The sequence below is a fragment of the Protopterus annectens genome, chromosome 12.part0, assembly GCF_019279795.1.
Source record: "Protopterus annectens isolate FY-2018-M chromosome 12.part0, PAN1.0, whole genome shotgun sequence".
Lineage (NCBI taxonomy): Eukaryota > Metazoa > Chordata > Ceratodontiformes > Protopteridae > Protopterus > Protopterus annectens.
In genome coordinates, this window is record NC_056746.1 from 521973180 (window position 1) to 521993918 (window position 20739).

General features: G+C 42.2%; 1 protein-coding gene across 1 annotated transcript in view; it reads right to left on the reverse strand.

Annotated features, from left to right (window-relative positions):
• Positions 1-20739, reverse strand: part of TOM1L2 (target of myb1 like 2 membrane trafficking protein) — a 927227-nt gene that overhangs the window by 13237 nt on the left and 893251 nt on the right. The window lies entirely within an intron of this gene.

A 20739-nucleotide genomic window follows, 5' to 3' on the forward strand; every position in this document is an offset into this window, starting at 1 on the left:
AGAACTCAGCAAGGCCTTTGACTCCATCCTGAATAGAAGGCTGTCAGGAAAACTGGAAGGGGTGTGGTCAACTCCAAACCTAAAGTACTGAATAGCTGCATGGCTGAATGGTAGCAGAATGGTGGTTGTCATGAGAGGGGCAATGTCAAAAATTAGAAAAGTGGCTAGTGGAATATTACAGGGGTGTGCTCCAAGTATAGTACTTTCCAATGTGTTTCACACACAGCTGCGAGAAAACAGAACAAGATCAGCCTCTTCTCTGATGACAATGAAGTACACTGGTGCAGTACGGGGAAAGACTTAGGGAAGGTTTGGGAAGTCTGACCAAGTGGACAGAATGGTAACAGTTCAAGTTCAATGTAAATAAAGTCCTGCACTTGGACTGTAAAAACCCTGGTGTGAAGTCTCATCTCTGAGGGGTGGAAATGAGCAACAGAGTAGGAAATGGATTCAAAGGTGTTATTCACACCAGGACTGTATCACCAGAACAGTTTGTGGGCAGTGACAACAATAAACAGGCTGTTAGGGTATATCGTCAAGGGGGCAGACAGCAGAACTAGAGGGAATGCTTCCACTTTACAGGGCCTTGGTCATATCACACGAGGAGTACTACAGCAGTTCGAAAGGTCACAAGAGCAAATGAACTTCACACTATTGGTGATGGATGACAAGACCAGAAAGTAGAGTAGTTAGACCACTTTTCACCCAAGAAAACAAAGAGGACATAACCATGGCCCACAACACAATGTCAGGGAAATGAGAAGCGATCGTCCTGAAAAGGAAAGATGCAAGGGAAAGGAGGGTACATGAATACATGCATTCCATCCCTAACCTTTATGCATGTGTGAGTCTAAGCAAAGTGATTTGTTTAAATAGGTTGCTTTTGAATTTGAAGAAGGGTGCTAGTGCTTCTCATAAAATGGCATCACAATATAAAAGTAATGCGACTCGCTAACACTTTACTAATGGTTTCTTTCCCTAGTGCTTTGCCCAGTGTACCTAGAGCAACCTGGAGTAAAGACGTTTTTTTTCTTTTTTCTCTGCATGACTATGCAGGTACTATATTTAGACATCTGGGATGAGGAGTCAGTTCACACAGTGGGAAGATGCAGAAGGACTCCCTCAAAATGTATTAAAATTTGTGTTTAATGGGTTAGTTGCAGACATTCATTTAGCATTATTGATAGTTTTTTTTTTTATTTTTTACACAATTATTTCATTACAGAGCTACAAAATTCAAATCCTACACTCAGTATGAAGTACATTATTCAAGAACAGCTTCATCATCAAATGGACTGCTTTATCTACGATATGCAACAGTGGGGAACCTTCCACTGTGGATCCTATAACTGGTCTAAATCCTAAGCAGTAGATCTACTACAGGAAAGTAACCAGAGAACAGCTAAAAGGCAAAGAATCAGAAGGTTAAAGTCCTGAAGAGTGGACATATTGAAAGGAAGCCCAACACCTAGATGTACAAATGAAGCTAATGTTTGGAAAAGGTGTAAACCAAGGACATGGAACAAATGAAATATGAACGCTCATTTTCTACCTCCAGAGTTACGGACAAAGCAAAAAATAAGGTAAGGACTGCAAATTAGGGAAACTTAACCAGCTTAGAACTTCTCAAAATAATTTCCTGTTTTAGGAGGGATGGAGAAAAAGGTTGAGAACATGTTGCAGTTTTCCAGCTTAGAATTTCTCAAAATAATTTCATGTTTTAGGAGGGATGGAGAAAAAGGTTGAGAACATGTTGCAGTTTTCCACCAAAATCTAGACAGTTGAAAGGTGTGCTTAAGGCAAGCACTGGGAACAGCTTACACAAGATGTAAGTTTAAATATGATTTTTTTTTATTTACTTGTCTAATTACTTTTACCCATTTATTGTGTGCATGTTACTGTCTATTGTACAACTGACATCATTGCTTTGTTAAATACATCTTATTAAATCTGAAGTTGCTGAACCTCTAATGGAGGGGTCTTTGACAAGATGTTCCAATGGGCAGAGAGCTGCCTAACCGCAAAGGATAATCCAGCTGTCAATCAAATCACAAAGTGCCTGCTTGGCATCTGCTCAGCCTTCTCAATACCAGAGTTGTTTTAAGCCTTCCTAAACACACAAACCTACATCAAGAACCTGAGATGCTGGTGCACATTCAGGTTGCGACAATCTCTCTCTCTCTGGTTTCTGCCCAGGTGACAAACAGAAAGATGAAGGCACTGGTTCAATGACAATTTGGAAAACACTTTTGGGAGGAAACTTAGGCTAGTCCTAAGGGAGAGGAGATTCTTATGAAAGGCCAGCTATATTTCTCTATGCATAAACTGCAACTCTGACAACCTGTAAGGGGGCCAATGTTTTTCCACAGTTCTAGCCTCCATAAGACCATGATGGACATAAGCAACTGCGACACAAACTGTAAATCTGTGACAAACCAGGCTGTTTTGTAAACTAACTGGGAAGAAAACTTCCTTCATAAGCATTAGGGTGCCGAGTTCAAGGCTTTCTTGCAGCTTCATTCACTTCTTGTACCACTGGATGTCCAGGATGGAATTACAGAAGTCACAGACCATGCTGCTTGGTGACACCACTGCCTCATAGATCCAGGGTCAAGAGAGTTTATTCTTGGTCTCGTGACTGTTTATATGTAGTTTTCTGTGTTCTGCAAGGGTTCTTCTAGGTACTCTTTTCTTCTGACATCACAAAAACAGATAGGAAAGACTGACTCTAAATTGCCTGTACAGATGTATAGTTATCCTTGTGCCATAGGTCATGGTTGAAAAGGATCCAAGGAGGACCATTTCATTAACCTAATCAACAAAGTGCACAGAGCTGGAGTCAGCTGTCACCCCCACCCCAAATCTACTGGACATATCCTTTGCTAGGCTTGGTAGAGTTTCTTGTATTGCTAGGCACTGGATAGTCTAGAAAGTACAGTTGTGTACACTTACCATAAATGTACATGTTAGAGTGTATTCACTGTTGTAGTCATCACATTTGGGTCATCCCTGCCAGGGTAGCCCTCAGCCAGCCCGGATACCAGAGACTTAGTATTTCTGGGTCGGTTGCTGTCGCCCCAGGACTGACGTCAGGTCATCAGTAGTATAAAGTAAAACAGCAGACGCCATTACATCAGTTTTTCTTGCCCTAACCTGTCAGCAGCCCCCAAGCAGGAGCCATGTTCTGGTGGAAGAAACCCCACCAGTGGAAAATAAATACCAATAAGTCCCTTGTAAGGAAATGAAGAAAGGGGGGTGGAGGGAGGGAAACCAGGACTGCAACAGTGAATACACTCAAACATCTACATTTATGGTAAGTGTACACAACTGTACTACGTTCTTCGTGTTTCACTGTTGCAGTCATCACATTTGGGTTGATTCCCAAAGCTGAGGACAAGGGTGGAGGCAGTAAAGGAAACTAACGGCTGGCTAGGATGCCCTGCAAGACTGCAGAGGCAAACCCTGCCCTGGATTTGGAGAAGAGAGGCAGGTGGCAATGCTTGGTAAAAGTGTGAACAGATGTCCAGGTGGCAGCCTCCAGGATGTCCCTGGTGGGGACTCCTCTGGGGAAAGCTGCAGATGGGGAGGCTGCTCTGGTGGAGTGTGTCCTGACCCCCTTGGGGGGATTTCTATGTTGCTTGCAGCAGAAATGGATGCAGTGTGCTATCCATTTGAAGATGGTTTGTTTGGAGATGGCTTTGCCTTCTGCCCCTGTAGCAAAGCTAACCAGCAGCTGATCCGACTTCCTGAAGGATTTAGTCTTGTCCAGATAGAATCTGAGCTGTCTGTGCACATCTAGAGAGTGCAGAATCCTTTCCCTCTTGTTCAGGGGATTAGGGGAAAAAGACGGGCAAATGAATAGATTAGTTGAGAGCCACACCGCACACCACTTTGGGCATGAAGGATGGGTTAGTTCTGAGGGATATCTTGTCAGCATGGAAGATAATGAAGAGTTCCACAGCCATGAGCGCTTGCAGCTCAGAGACTCTTCTGGCTTAAGTGATGGCCAGAAGGAGTGTTGTTTTCCAGGAGAGAGGTTTTAGCTTTGCAGAAGAAGCTGGTTCGAAGGGGGACAGGTTGAGCTTTTCCAATACAAAGCTAAGGTCCCAAGGTGGAGTTGGTGCCTTTCTGGGTGGCCTCAAGTTGCCAGGCCCTCTTAGGAACTGTTTGATCAAAGGGTGTGACAAAAGGGGCTGCTCAGTGGGAAAATGAGCAGAAATAGCAGAGGCATGAAATTTTAGAGGAGAAAGAGAGGCCACTGTGTATTAGGTCACCTAAATAATCCAGGATGAGAGAGAGGGAGGGCTGTGGCGTATTGGCTCTCTTAGCCTGGATCCAGGTGCAGAACCTTTTCCATTTGTCAGCATAAGACTTTCTGGTGCTAGGGCATCTGGCCTCATGGATAACATCTAGAGCCTGTTTACTGTGGCTGGCAGATTGGTTGGGAGTTGGGGAATAAGCCAATCTGCCAAATTGAGTGTTTGCATTTGGGAATGCATGAATTCCCCTTCCCCTTCCCTCTGGGTCAGGAGGTTTGGAATCTGAGGAAGGTGCCATGGGGGGAGTGGTGAGAGGCTGCGAAGCAAGGGCTACCAGTGCTGCTGGGGCCAGTCTGAAGCTATCAGAATGGTCCTTGGTTTTTCCTCCTTTATTTTGAGCAATAACCTGGGGATGAGAGGTTGTGGAGGAAAGGCACAGACCGACAGACTGGCCCAGGGGAAGGACAGAGCTTCCACTTTCCAAGGCATGGAGTGATGCTCCCTGGTGCAGATTTGGTGAGCTGATTGTTGGTGTGGGAGTCAAACAGGTTGATCTTGGGGTGCCCCATTTCTGAGTTATTAGGGTGAAGGTTCTTCTGTTGAGCTGCCACTCATGTGGGCACAGAAGATTTCTGCTTAATTAGTCTGCCAGAGAGTTGAGAGCCTGGCAGGAATTGCACTAACCAATGTAGTTGCATGGCAGTGGCTGTGTGCCAAAGGGTCATGGCCAGCCTGCATAGAGGGTAGGAGTGAGTCCCTCCCTGCATGTTGATGTACCACATTACAGTGTTGTCTGTTTTGATCAAGTGAGCCCCTGGGGAAAGAAGGGGTCTGAAAGCAGTCAATGCATGCTGCACAGCCATCATCTTTTTGCTTGATGTGCAGAGGGATTTGCTGCAGGCTCCATTGGCCCTGTATGCACCTGCTGTCCAGGTGTGGCCCCCAAGCATAGTCTGATGCATCTGTGGCCGAGAGTCTGGGTGGCAGGGGTGGTGAGAAAGGCAGTCCCTTGTTGTGGGAGCATGCTGTAGCCCACTAAAGGAAAGCTTTTCTGATGCAGGGAATTATACGTAGAAGAGTTTCCAGGTCTTGAGAGTGTTAACACCAAAGGCTCTTTCCTCATATGCAGTCTGGTATATGGAATAAGTAGTATGCAAGATGCCATGAACCTCAGAGCTTGCAGGATTCTCCTTGCAGATAACTGGGGGTCTGGTGGCTAGTTGAGAGAAGAAGGCTGTCAGGAAAATGTGATTCTCTGGTGTAAGGTACGCCATCTGCGATGCTGTTTCAGGCTTGCTCCCAGGAAGATAATCCTTTGGGTGGGCACCTGTTTGGATTTCATTTCATTGATTGTGTACCCTAGGGGGGGGTTAGAAGGGTCATGACAAAGGCCAGGTGCTTGAGCAGCTTTTCCTGGCTGTTTGCCTGAATCAGGCAGTCATCTAAGTATGGATAAATCTGGATATTTCTTTGTCTGCAAAAGGAAATGGCCAGAGTCAGACATTTGGTGAAAACTCTGGGAGCAGTGGATAAGCCAAAGGGAAGCGCAGAGAACTGAAAGTGCTGAGATTCTGCCCTGAAACTGAGGTAGCTCCTGCATGATTCTCTGATAGGATTGTGGAGGTAGGCCTCTTTTAGATCTAGGGTGGCTAGCCAAGCGTCCTTGGAGAGCATGGGTAGCAGCTGCTGGAGGGTGAACATTTTGAATTTTGGATTCACCAGGAAGGTGTTTAGAATGGATAGATCGAGGATATGGCACCATGTGCCCTCTTTTCTGGGCACCAGGAAAAGTCTGGAGTAGAAACCTTGGCCTATCTGTTCTGCAGGAACATGCTCTACTGCTCTCAGAGAGGAGGGAAAGGATTTGCTTTTGAGCCTCTGCCCACTGGTTTGGTGGTAAATCTGGGAATCCTTTTGGGGTTGGAAGGGTGTGGGAAGGAAATTTTGTATCCCTGAGACACTATGTTCAGAACCCAGTGGTTGTTGGTAATGGTGGCCCAGGTGCTTGCGTGAAAGGAGAGTTTTCCCCCTAAGGGTAAGTAAAGGTGGACAGAGGGAGGGGTGGGGGAGGTGAGTCATTGTGAGTTCTTACCATAAGGGGGTGGCTTAGAACTCCCTGGTTTTGAAGTGGAGTTAGTCCACTGCTTAGATCTCTGTATTCCTCGTGGCTGCTGTCTGCGGGTTCTGGTTTCCCGGGGTCTAGCAGGACTGGTTTACTGGAAGCAGGAAAGGACCAGTGTTTAGTTGGACAATGCTCGCTGAACCTAGGTGGCTGGAGCTGCAAGAAGTCCTTAACTGTTTGCATAGATTTTGATTTTTCTTCCATCTTTTTTAGGACCTATTCTGCCTTAGTGCTAAATAAGTTATTTTTGCTCAAGGGGCATCCAAGAATTTAGATTTGACATGTCTGGCAAGGGCTGTTCCTTAAGCCATGCATGCCTTCTAATGACAGAATCAGTGACTGCTACCCTCCAAGAAGCTTCTAGGGAGTCAAAACCACAGTGCAATGTTTGTTTGGTTGCTTGACTTGCAAAATGCATTAACTCTTGTAATTCTTTAGATTCTGCCCAAGCAGAAAGGAAGACATCTTTTGTTTAAGGTGTTCCAGGGTATGTCACTGAAATTTCAACATATGGAACTGACAATTTAGTGCCCTGATAGCAAGAGTAGCTGAGGTGTATAGTTTTTTACCCCATCTGTCCAGTGCTCAAAAATTCCTATCTGAGAGGATGGGATTCTTAGCAGGGGTTGCTTTAATTCCTTTAGGCCCTTGAGAAATTACCTCAGGGTCAGCAGTAGGATTCTTAAAGAGAAATTTGTGAGTCAGGGACTCTACAGTACCTGTCTGGTTTTCTGGGTGCAGGAGGGGGGTGTCAGGAGTCTAGCTGGATTCCAGGAAAACATCCTCCACAACATCAAGAACTGGGGGGATGGTCAAGGGTCTGTGCTGTGGAAGATCTAGGAATTCCCTAAGTCTCTTTTTAGATGGAGGGTAGTCTTGACCTCACATTGGAAATGCTTCCTTAAGGTATGCAGGGTTTCTCCAAAGGAAAAATCCTCTGGGGGAGAGGCTAAAGGAATTGAATCCTCCATATCAGAGTCCTTATAAGTAGTGAGGGGTTGCATTGTCTTCATATTCAGATGCATCAGATTCATCTGACTCTTGTTCAGACATAACTACAGGGGATAGATCTCTTTTACTTTTGGAGGGGTAGCTTGCCTTTCCCTGATCAGCATGATAAGGTCTTCCGCCATTTTAAGTATTTGAGGCAAGGAAGCATTTGCTTGAGAGTGATTTGTTGGTTTCTTGGGTGTGGTTCGTACCCTGTGCCTAGAAACTCAAGTCGTTTTTGAAAGAATGGTAGTTGCGAAAGAAGATGTCTGTTTGCATCAAGATTCGGTACTGCGAAGGACTTCCTCGGAAGCCAGTGCCTGCTCAGCGGCTCCAGTCGCATCCAAAGTAGAGACGACTGGAGGATCCTTAGTCGAAGAAGAGTTTTGCGGCATACCGGATTCCGAAAGGGTCTCGGTAGCAGCTTGAGAATCCACAGAAATGGGCATCAGGGGCTGTGAAAGCACCTCACTGAGGACTGGAGAACTAATGACTAGCTTAACGGAAGCGTTGTCGGTAGATTTGGACCTGTGCGGTCTCTGTCTATCTACATTTTTTTCAGAAGATCCGCTGTCAGAAAGCTGCGGTGGTGGTGCTGTGGTAGCGTTGTCCTGTTCGATTCTCAGCTAAATCGTCTTCTGTGTGGAGACATGCGTGAATGGGCATATCTTCGTTGAAGGTTGTGCGTCAGACCTGGCAAGTCGGTACGTAAAAAAAAATCTACTGCCAATCATTAGCGGACCAGAGTTCCGCTGTGGCAACCCCTAACCGGGAAAAGCCGAAAGATACAACAATCTGTTGTCAAATGGCTTACTGAAGTCATAATGGAGTTTGAGGACTGTAAGCGAAAATATCTGGCTACAATAAGGGCCCAATGACGGATAGTTCTGGCTTTAAACAAAGCACAGATGCGACAATGGGGGATGTCGTGGTCTAGGCCTAAACAAGTGACAGTAAGAATGGAAGTCTCGGTGTGGTATTTGCTTTCCACAGGCAAGACAATTATTAACTTTTTCTACCATCGGTTAGTGCAAGAAAAAAGGATCCCCAACTGGGTACTTGGCTTTAGAAGACGAACTTCAATTCGGTAGACGAAAACTCAGGTAGCGGCTGACAGGCATTCGTGCGACCTGCTTCTGCTTTGGGCTCCATGGCAAAAAAGACATGTAATGGCATCAGCTGCCTTACTTTATACTAGTGATGACCTGATGTCAGTCCTGGAGCGACAGCAACGGACGCAGAAATACTAAGTCTCTGGTATTCGGGCCGGCCGAGGGCTACTCTGGCAGGGATAACCCAAATGTGATGACTGCAACAGTGAAACACAAAGAACATCCATGCTGCTCCTTTTTGGTAACCATGAGGAGAAATCTTTCTTCACACAATTCTGAGATGAGTAGTGGGATTAGTGGGAAGAAGGAGAAGGGACACCAGAACTTTACAGAATTCTGAGAGGAACAGAACAGGAAAGTGTACTAGAACACAACATTCTAAGGGGAGCAGTGGGATAGGTGGGAATGGTGTGAAAAGACAGATCGTTTAGTGTCACAGGATAGATAATTCACCCTCTACCACTTCTCCCTTACCCTGCTCCAAGCAGAAAATGGGAAGACCAATTCTAATGTTTAGCAAATATGTATGCCTATGGACTTGCCCCCAATCTCCAAAGGTTATATATGCCAGGCCCAGGCTCAATTCCCAATTCTTTGAGAGGACTGGAGAAGTGGCTCAGTTTGCCAGTACATTCACTGAACTTGTGATGTTTCTTTTTATGGCCTACTAACACATGTGTAGTGTCTCTGTATAGAGGTTAAGACTGTTTGTTCAAATGCCATTCAGAAGATTAGTTGTCACAGTAAACAAGGAGCAGCCCCAGAAGCAGTTTAGGGCCAAGGTGACAGCTCACAGCTCAAAATGGTTTATATGAAGCCTGGTTTCAAAGAGGAGGATCAATTCCACTGAACTGTGGAGCAGATGTGAGTGCTTCTCATCACAAGCAAAGCATTACTGGTTAGGACGACAGGATCAGATATGGATTTGCCTGTATGAATGGAACATCCCACCAAGAGGTTGGTGGGTATAGTTTAGAATGCCAGGTCCCATCCCCAGCGGTACGACACCAGAAGATCCATAACACTTTATACTGTTATAGTTAGACACCTCACATCCCACTGTCACTCTTGTCTTCAGGCAAATAAACACCACTATGAAGACAACAGTCGCCATCAATCGCAGAACATGGAGTAAGATCTAAACCTGAATACTTCACTGTGCCCTCATGCAAGATGCTAAGGCTGTGACCTAATCTCTTTTTATAGACTTGAATAACTAGCATACAGAGCATCCAGCTCAGTGCTTATGAAGGCAATCCTCTGAGATGAAGTCACTGAGAAATCCCAGTTTGTGGTCCAAGCTGATCAACTGAAGTGAGTCATTCAGACATGGAAATACACATACTTCAGCTATATGGCCAACACTTTGTAACATTCTGAACTTAGAAGAAAGACAAAGGGCAGCATTATCTTTTTAAGTGATACTCGGAGTTAATCAAAGCAACATCCTTTGGGGACCCCACACAATAACACGCAAGAGAGAGAGACCATCACTTTCAGTGGCAGCATCCAGCCCCACCTTCAGCAGGAGATTCAGGATTCCATGGACAGTTACCATTTGGAACCTGAAATGGAAGGTGTGCTTCCCGAGGTTAGCCGGGTCAAGGATGTAGAAGGGGACTTAACTATTCATCAATAAAAACTGGCTGACAATGTATATGGCCCATACATTCTGTCCCATTTTATTGGTTTGGATTCCTCAAATAACGTGCATGAAACAGAAAAATTAGTACAACAGACATAAGTCTGCATTAATTAGATAAATATTATGCTTTCTAGTCTATTATGATACGATTACTAATGACAATGGTTTTAATAATCTTGTATTTAGAATTTTGTATTTAAGTTATAAAATATGACACAAACTTATTTCTTTCAAAGCTGCAGCTGCGACCTTTTCAACCCAATGCCTGTGTAAAAAGGGGAAGTAGTCATGCTTTGCAGGGATACGTTTTAAACGACTAGCAGACTGGAAAATCTAGTGTATAAAAATGAACTAAAAATAATGTTCTTGGTTACTGTTTCAGACAACTCGGGGAAATTAAATGCTATTTTTGAATGTCATAAGATTTCCAAAAAGTATCAGTTCATCAGTTGCAAGATTCCAGAAAGTATTGCATGTTCACTTCTGTGTATACAAGTCAGAGAAGCTGCTTGGTTTGCTGACCTTCCTCCCTTCGCTACTTACTATCAGGACTTGAGTTTGATAACTAATACCAGAGTTTTTTTCATGCATCAGGATTTATTTCACTAACTTTATCCGAATTTGATTGCCTGATGGATGCATCAGCATTCAAGTTGCCAGCTTGAAACTAATTTGATTTGATGGACTAATTGCTTGATTCAGAGACTTGACTTGGCCAAGCAGAACTCTGATTATCCAAAGAAAAGGTCCCTTGGTGTACTCTGCAGTATAACTAAGCTGATGACTTCTTGTCAATTAACTACTTCATTAAACTGCATTTAGCCCATTACATTCTACTCCCCACAGAATAACGGAATTATATTTCCAGGAGCATGTGCATTTACTTGTGATCTTCGATACATATCCAATAACTATTTCAGATCATGCTCTGATAAAGATAAAAATGCAGAGTAATGAAGTAAAAATGAAACAATGTTGCCTCTCTACCTACCTACTAAAAAGACAGGAATTTAAGGAATGGGTAGTGAAACATATTCAAGACTTATTAGGGAAGATAGAATTTTCTTTACAAGTTATACCAGTGAGTGGGATAAAATAAAAGTGAAGTTTTAAAATAAGATAAAAACAAAAGAAAAAAAGAGAAATGGTTCAAAAGTAACAGGGATTTTATAGAGGGTCTGATGAAGTATTGCAGAAGTGAAATCTCACAGAATAAGATGAGGTGAAACTGGACAGTGCTAAAGAGAAAATAAGGGAGCATCTTAACATGCATGAGTTTAGAAAGATTGCCGTTAAGCAACAGATTTTTATCTATGATAGATATTGTGTAAATTAAAATGCTTTTCCCCAAAATTATACTGTATGTACAGTGAAGGAAATGTGCAAGGCCAAACAGCAGTTTTCAAAATAATATGCTTGCTTTGCAAGAACAGTTATGTTCAGCTTAGATGTTAATAACATATAGCTGTGGCCATTACTGTAAATGCACCCTGTTATAGAAAAAATGGAAGTTGACTTTCTTGGCTTTCAGATGCAGAAATAAATAAAATACAAACAGGTCAAGTGACGCAAAGATGATGTGGAGAAACATTTGTGATGTCCTCAGATACAGTGAGGACCAAAAAAGGGCATGAAATAACCATGGAATTTTTCATGACACAGACAGAAACCAGAAGAACAAGTCACAAGGACATTAAAAATAACATTGGTTGAAAAGAGTATATAATTTGGACAGTATGTTTCACTTGGTAGTGACGTTTATACTGAGATTGCATCAGTATCTTCATCTGTCTAGCTGTGTTATAATAGAATTGAAATAGCTCTGACAGAATTAACTGTTCGGCAAGAATTTGTTCTGAGACTATTTAAGTATAACAGATACAATAGTATGGAGTTTGTCTTGTCTACTTTTGGACATTTTCTTCAGTGACATTTCTTCAGAGGCAAAATAAAGACCTCTGCTTGACATTTCTTCAGAAAAGAAACACATTTCTTAACGCCAGAGCAAAAAACTTTTAACACAATGATCAAACATAGGGAGCCTATACAAAAAAAAAAAATAACCAGAGATCCTGCAGTGGTATTAGACAGATTTGGGGAATTTTATTACAATTTGTACAAGGCAGAGAAATGTGGAAATCAAGAAAGAGCACAAATGAAAATATTTATGGAAAATTTAAGTATGTTAATGTTACAGGAGGAAGATTTTCAACAATTAGTGAAGACCGATGTGATAAAAATGGTGACTAATAATCAATCTACAGGAATACATGGTATTCCTGTGAACGTTTGGAAGTTGGGGGAAGAAAGTGATAAAGATCTGGAAGGTTTTGTTTTGCAGTACTTTAAATAGAGGGGAAAGCACTAACATCCTGGAAGAAAGCTGTGGTGGCTACAATACCGGAAGATGGCAAATACCCATAAGACCCACCTTCATAAAGGGTCCATTTACATTTTAAATCAAGATTATAAAGTATTTGTGTGTGTAATAGCTAAAAGAATGACAAAGGTATTGCCAAAACTGACAGATATAGATCAATGTGGTTCTGTGGAGGGAAGGCAAACATTTGACAACATTAACAGAATAATTAAGATATAGAGGTAATCAGAACATAAGACAATACCCGCTGTTGTTGGTGAGTCTTAATGCAGGAAAAAGCATTCAACAGAGTAAGATGGGATTTTATGAGTAGGGCAATGTAAGCATTTAAATTTCCTGACACAATAAGGTAAATTAAGAGGATATATGATAGCTCGCAGATGAACATTAAAGTGGGCGGGGGAGTTCCTCTGATAAGTTCTGTCTTAACAGAGGAACCTGCCAGGGATGTCTTCTCCTTTATTTGTTTTATATTTAGAACCAGTGACAAAGAAAATAAAGGACACAGAAATTCAAGGCTATAACTGGTATGGTAATCAAAGAAAGTTGGCTTTATTTGCAGATATTTTACACCTGATAAAACCAGAAAAGGACATTTCAGTGTGTTGTGGAACATTCTGAGACAGTTTCAAGTGTTTCTGGGATGCAAAATTAATGAAGATAAAACAAAGGCAATATATGTAATCTATATAACTGCATGCACACAAACAGGTTCAGCAATACCCATTATTATGGGGACATGATAAAATGAAGTGCTTAGGAGTATGGGTTAAAAGGGATTCTATTATGGGAGCTGAGGATATGCGAGAAGAAACTAAGCAAAAGGTAATACAAAAATTGAGAAACTGGAAGTTCTGTTTTATTGATACGGATAGCAAGATACAAGCAGTGAAAATGTTTTTAGTCCCTTTAATTTTATAGGCAGGTCAGGCACAGTTTTATCAACCAGAGGATAAGTTATGAATAGCAATAAAGTGTTGAAGGATTTTATCTGGGTGGGGAAGAGGGAAAGAATTAAATGGGATAAAAGTTGATCCTTCCAGTATTATAAGGTGGTTTGGGATTACCTGATTTGAAGGGGTATTTCACAGCTACCCAGTTAAAGCTGATATAAATAGCACAAGCAGAAAGCTATAACTCAATATGGAAAGGGAAGATGATGACACCGGGTGGAACCTCAAGAAATAAGGAGAAACTGGGATTTGTGGATGGAGATTCTTAAGGTGAATAACAATAACTACAGAGAACACTATATTCACAAAGTAGCAGAAAGTGTTCCAACAACTAGGCCAACACAGGAATGGAGAAAGATTCTGCCGATACGGATGACTGCAATTAGGGGTACAGAGAATAGGCAAGAAGGGGCTAGAATTTACTGAAGAAAACTTGCAAAGGAACCAAGGTATTGCGAAGCAAATAATTAGAGAGAAAAAGGTTATAAAATAGGTAGAGGCCAAGAATTAATTTCTACTGCAGGCTAGAGATTGCCTTCCCTATCAAGGATTGAAATCAGAGTATAAGGGAAGAGAAAGGAACAGAGGGGATCCTAAGTGAAAGACCAACCCCAGCAGAGTTTTTAGTACAATGTAGAACAGAAGCTACTGTTAAGAAGGGATAATTAGTAGGGCATATGAAAATACTGCATAATAACTACAGGAATCAATCACAGGAGGTTAGAAAGGATTGGTAAGAGATTGAATAAGCAATTCACAAAAACAATGGGAGGATTTATGTTTGGCTCCCAAATATGCAACAAAATGTCTACAAGATTTAGGATTTTTGTTTGCATATGTATTTTTATACCCCATGCAAACTCCAAAGAATTTTTCCTTAGATCGATTAGGACCATATTTTTGGGACAGTAATGAGTTGGCAGACTAAGAATTCCCTTCAGTCTACTCCACTGGAAATACTGAGAGAGCAAATTGGTTTAACTAAGGAAATGTTTTTTTTTTTTTAGCTGTGATATAGAATCAGAATTGCTTAGACATTGTAAGATCTTGCTGAATTTAATTCTGGTGGTTGCCAAAAAAGCAGTTACTAGAAAAAGAAAATCAGTCTAAATCAGAGATAAAAAAAACTGCAGTGGGAGTGGGTGTACACCAGCATTCAGCTCTGAGCCACTGCTGTTCATACCGATGATGGACTACATTAGCAAACAGGCTGGAGGGGACAGATCAATAAAGTTGCTGGATGCAGACAATATGGCATTACAGGCAGACTTTTGAGCTACAACTTCAGCAAATGACAGGGGAATGAAATGCAAAAAAAAACTGAAGGCACATGGGATGAAACTAAGCACAGATAAGACAGTGGTAATGGCAACAAACTGGAGAAATCAGAATAAGCTGAGAATAGAGACAGCAGAAGGGAAGATAGTGGAACAGGTAAACAACTTCAAGTATCTGGGAGGGGTGGTTGAGGAGAAGGGAAGTCTGAATAAAGAGGTCAAAGCTAGAATCAGGGGAGCTGCAGCCAAAAGGCAGAGTGTCGGGGTGTAGTTTATGACAGAAGAATGCTAAAGAAGCTGAAAAGTAAGGTGTATAAGACAGTGGAGCGACCAGTACTACTGTATGGTACAGAAACCTGGGCAGTAAAGGCAGAACAGCTGAAGAAGCTAGAAGTAATGGAAATGAAGTGCCTGAGGAGGGTGGTAGGATGCACACTGTGGGACAAATGAAGACATGAGGACATAAGAGAAGAAGCCAAAGTAGCTCCAATTGCAGAAAAGAACAAAGAGAACAGGTTATGGTGGTTTGGACACGTGCAGAAAAGCAGAAGACAATCTGGTGAAGAAGATTTGGGACAGTCAGGAAGAAGGTAAGAGGAAGTGAGGACATCCAGCAAAGAGGTGGATGGATTGTGTGAAAGAAGATCTGCAAGTCAGGCATGAGTGCTGAAGAAAGCAGGAGGGTGGCACTGAATCAGAGTTGGTGACAGTTAACACGATACCCCAACCCCATGTAGAAAAAATGGGAAAAAGGGGGCCAATGATGATTATGAAAAAAACTTCAAGTGGGATCTTTAAAAACAGGTAGTAGCAAATTACATTAAAAAAAATGGGAATTGTGGGGGAAAAATATATGCAGAATAATGTCTTGGAGGAGGAATGAGATTTAAGGTAAGGCAGGAACTGAATGATCTATGTAATGTTCAATAGACAATGACTGTACAGAAGATTATATATGTATAATGTTTACAACTGAAAAGATGTCAGTATGGTTTGTTTTAATTTATATAGACGTATGATTGCCTATTCAATTAAAGATGTTTCTTGCTAAAAAAAAAAAAATGACAAAGTCCAAGCTGTTTCAGAGTTTTTGAGACAGGCCAAGTTCTTCAGGTAAGCTGCAGAGATTTTCATCCCTCCATCAGAACACAGAGCTTCTAACCCTTCTTGCCCATGTCTAGATTATTTCATAGGCTCACAGGTAAGTACTACACAATCAGTCTGCAGACTATTACAAGCCTAGCAAATAACCCACACTTAAAAGTTCCTTCTAACCTTGACAGCACTACAAGACATACTAATTATCTCCTTTTTAACAGTAGATTCTGTTCTAAATTAAACTATAAACTGTATCAAGTTTTTCAATAAAGATGCTTTATCCCTTTCTCTGCCTATACTCTGACATCGATCCCTGGCAGGGAAGGCAGTCTCCAGCCTGCAATTCAAATTTCTTGTCCTTATCTCACTCTATTACCCTTCCCTCTCTAGCTATTTGCTCCCAATGCCATTGTTCCTTTGCAGTTTTCTTCAACACATTTCTGTCCATTCTTGCCTATTTTTCTGTAGACCTACTTGCAGTCAACCCTAATGGCAAAATCTCCCTTCTCTATGCTCATGTTGGCTTATTTCTTAGAATACTTACTGCTACTTTATGACTAGAATATTCTGTATAGTTATTATTCTAATTAAAGAATATGCATCCAAAGTCCCACTCTCTCTAATTCTTGAACCTCCCCGCTGTGTTGTAATTTCTTTCTATTTTGAATTGTAGCCTTCTGCTTGTGTAATATATGAACCTTAACTGTATAGTTCAAAAATATCCCTTCAAATCAAGTAACCCTAAATCACCTTGCTCTACTGGAAGGATCAACTTATCTGTTGTCCTCTTCCTTTCCACATACATTCTTTGAACCCTAATTATCCACAACTTCTCGCTGATAAAAATATGCCTGACCCATATATAAAACTAAAGGCATTAAAATTTTCACTGCTTGTATCGTACTATCCCTATCCATAAGCAAGTCCTAGTTTCTCTGTTTTTGTATTTTCCATTGTTCAGTCTCTTCTCACACACAAAAAAACTTCCCACACACACACAAAAAAAAATACAAACAAATCAGCCCAAGGGTAAACGAACCACCGTCAATGTAAAGAATGAGTAAAAATGAGCAAAGTTTTTATTGTATGGTTAACCATGCTTTCTACTGCTATTTTTATTTGATTACAGGCAAGCGCGTTCACCACAGTGATGTGGCTTCTTCAGACCATCTAATACGCATTAGATGGTCTGAAGATGCCACATTAGTGTGGTGAAAGTGCTGCCTGTAATAAATCGAAGTTTTTATTGTATGGTTACCATGATTTGTACTGCCGTTTTTATTTGCTCATTTTTACTCTTCCCACACATTATTAGCTAAAATAACAGAAGCCTTTTTAAATCCAAACTCAAATACTTCATCTCATCATATCCTTATTAGGTACAAAATATCATCTGTAAATAAAACCAACTTTTCCTGATTACCATACTAATTTTATCCTTTAATTTCAGAGTCACTTATTTTCTTTGCCAATGGTTCTAAATATAAAGCAAACAAAGGGGAAAGAAGACGCCCCTCTCTGGTTTCACTGCTCAAACACAACTCATCAGAGGGGGACCCTCCCACTTTAATTCTTACCTAAAATTGATCATATATCCTCCTAATTAACCTCATTATTGTACCAGGGAATGCAAATGCTTCCACTGCCCTACTCAAAATCCCAGGTTACTCTTGAATGCTTTCTCTGCAACAATACCCACTAACAGCAGCAACAGATGTTCATGTTTCACTGTTGCAGTCATTACACTTGGGTTATCCTGCTGGCAGGCTACCCGCAGTCGGCCAGAATTCCAAAGTCCTGGTCCAGTGTCGGTTGCGGTCACCTCTTCCCTGACGTCAGTGTGCCAGGGGTATAAAAGATGCAGCCGACGCCATTTTCTTCAGTCTTTCTTGCCGCGCGGAGCCCGAAGCAAAAGCAGTTCGCAAGTGCCGGTCGGCTGACTCCTGAGATTTTCAAAATTGAATTTCAGAACCAAAGTCTTCAATAAAGCTAAGTACCCCGTTGGGGAAACTTTTGTTTGCTCAGACCGATGTCAGTAAAAGTTAACAATTGTATTTCTTGTGGGAAGCAAATACCTCATAAGATTTTTCACTCTTACTGTATTCCTTGCCTAGGCCCTGACCACGACGTTTCTAGTTGTCGGTTTTATGCTAGATTCAACCAACGCACTATTAAGCGTCAGTTTGATTTTGCTTTACATTATTTTGGCCGTAGGTTTAACTACATAATGCCGTCAGAACAACCGACGACCGGAATTCATAAAAAACGCAAAGACAAAGAAAAGGACAGGCATCCGAGGTCCAAAACAGATGACAAAGCCTCTTCTAGGCCAGTCGCCGGTTCTCAGTGAGGCGCTTTCGCAGCCCCTGACACCCGCTACCTCAGAGCCACAGGCCGCCTCAGACTCCCATGTGGAGACAACTTGGCCTCTGGAAACTCAAGGTATTGGGCCTACGGAAACTATTCCCTCAGATGGGTCCAGAGCCGTTGAGCAGGCATCGGCTTCTGAGGGTGTTTTCAGACCTACACAGCTTACTATCAAATCCACTACAGCAGCCAAGGTAAAGTCTAAAACACCATTAAAGACAAAGAAACAAGTACAGCATTCTCATGGACAGTCATCCATGCCAAAGAAACGGATGCTCAAAATGGCCGAGGACCTAATTACTTTGATCAGGGGTTCCCATCCCCCTCCTGATAAAAGGCCTAGGCAGGACACTGACTAGGACTCCTCTGACCAGGTTTCTATTTCCTCTGATTCCACTTCAGAACAAAGACATTCTCTTCCTCCCTATGAGGACTCTGATGCTGAAGACTCTATCCCTTCAGCCTCTCCTCCTGAGGATTACTCTTTTGGGGAAACCTTGCACACCATGAGGGAGCATTTCCATTGTTAGAGCCAGGATTATTCTGAATCTAAGAAAAGGCTCACAGACTTTCTTTTATTGCCTCAGCACAGGCCCCTTGCTATCCCCCCCTGTATTAGATATTGTTGATGATGTTTTCTCTCAATCCAGTTTGTCTCCTGATTCTTTACCCCCTGCACCAGTCAAGTACTACAGGGCCCCAGACTTTCATAAATTTCTTTATAAAAGCCCTACTGCTGACCCAGAAACTATTTCCCAGGGTCCCAAAGGGTTCAAGGCTTCCACTGCAAAAAACCCTGTTCCCTCTGATAGGGATTCTAAAGCACTGGATAGATGGGGGAAAAAAAGTTTACACTTCTGCTACTTTAGCTGTAAGGGCTTTAAACTGCCAGTTTCACATGCTTAAATATCAACAATACCTTTGCTAAAACAGAAAATGCTTACAAGCTCAGAATGTCCCGACAATAAGGAAATGCAGGATTTATTGCATGCAGCTGAACAAGTGGGAAAGCATACTCTGCAATGTGGTTTTGATTCATTAGAGGCTTCTTGCAGAGCCGCAGTTACAGGTTCTGTCATTCGAAGGCATGCTTGGTTAAAAGAGCAAAGTTTACCTGATCATGTTAAAGCAAAATTATTGGATGCTCCACTACAGCATGACACATTGTTTGGTGTTAAGGCAAAAGAGGTGTTAAAGAAAATGGAGGATAAAGCAAAATCTATGCAGACAGTAAAGGATTTCTTACAGGTTCAGCCACCCAGATTTAGCAGAAACTGGCCTTCTAAAAATTGGTCCTTTCCAGTGTCAGACAGGCCACAAAGAGGCAGATACAGACGTCCAAGAGGCAAATCTCAGCCCCAAGGCTCATACAGACCTAAACAATGGGGTGCTTCAGCCCCCAAAGGCAGAGAAGACAAATCTCAACCTTACAGGAAACAGTCCCAGTAACTTCCCTTTACAAATGCCAAGCACTTACCTTTTGGCAGCATCCTTAGGGGGAAAACTAGCACTTTTATGGTATGCCAGACCTGCCACAAAATCAATGGGCAGAGGCACAAAAACAGATTTCTGCTCTCATGGACATGAGAGCTATTCAAAAAGTACCACAGCAAGAACAAGGACAAGGATTTTACTCAAGACTTTTCTTGGTCCCCAGAAAGGACAAAGCCTGGAGACCCATACTGGACCTGTCAGTTCTAAATACTTTCCTGGATGTTCCGAAATTCAAAATGTTGACACTACAGCAACTTCTACTCATGCTGGGCAAGAAGGCTTGGCTTGTTACTTTGGACCTCAAAGAGGCATACCTGCATGTCCCAATCAGACAATCTTGCAGAAGATACCTCAGATTCATAGACGGCACAATGCATTACCAATTCTCTGCACTGCCCTTCGGCTTATCTACTGCACCCAGAGTCTTCACAAAATGCCTGGCACCAGTAATTTCATTTTGCAGACAAAAAGGAATTCATATATATCCCTACTTGGACGACTGCCTTTTTCAAACAGAGAGCAAGGACATTCTACTAAAGCATCTGGGGTTTGTAAAAAGATTACTAATTTGCCTAGGGTACACAGTAAATGAAAATAAGTCAAAACTAGTGCCCTCTCAAGAGATAATATTCCTGGGTGCAAACTTAAATACAACTGCCCAGATGGCTTATCTCACGCCAAACAAGAAAAGGCAACTGACTCAATACTTTCAAATGATGGCAACAAAGACCCAGCTACCTGCAAGAAAAATTCTGCAGGCTTTGGGCTTCATAGCATCCTGCTAATTCCATATGCAAGACTGCATATGAGGAAGCTACAATGGTATCTAAAGAGTGTTTGGACTCAACATTGCCACAGCCTGGAAGCAATAACTCTTATTCCCTGCCTGCAACAGGAGTTTTGATAGTGGGCACTGGCCTGTCAACACAAGGGACAGCCTTTCACTTTACCCACAGCCAGGCAGACACTAACAGATGCATCGGATTATGCCTGGGGGGCACACATGGCAGGAAAATGTATTCAGGGCACGTGGCCCGTGGAC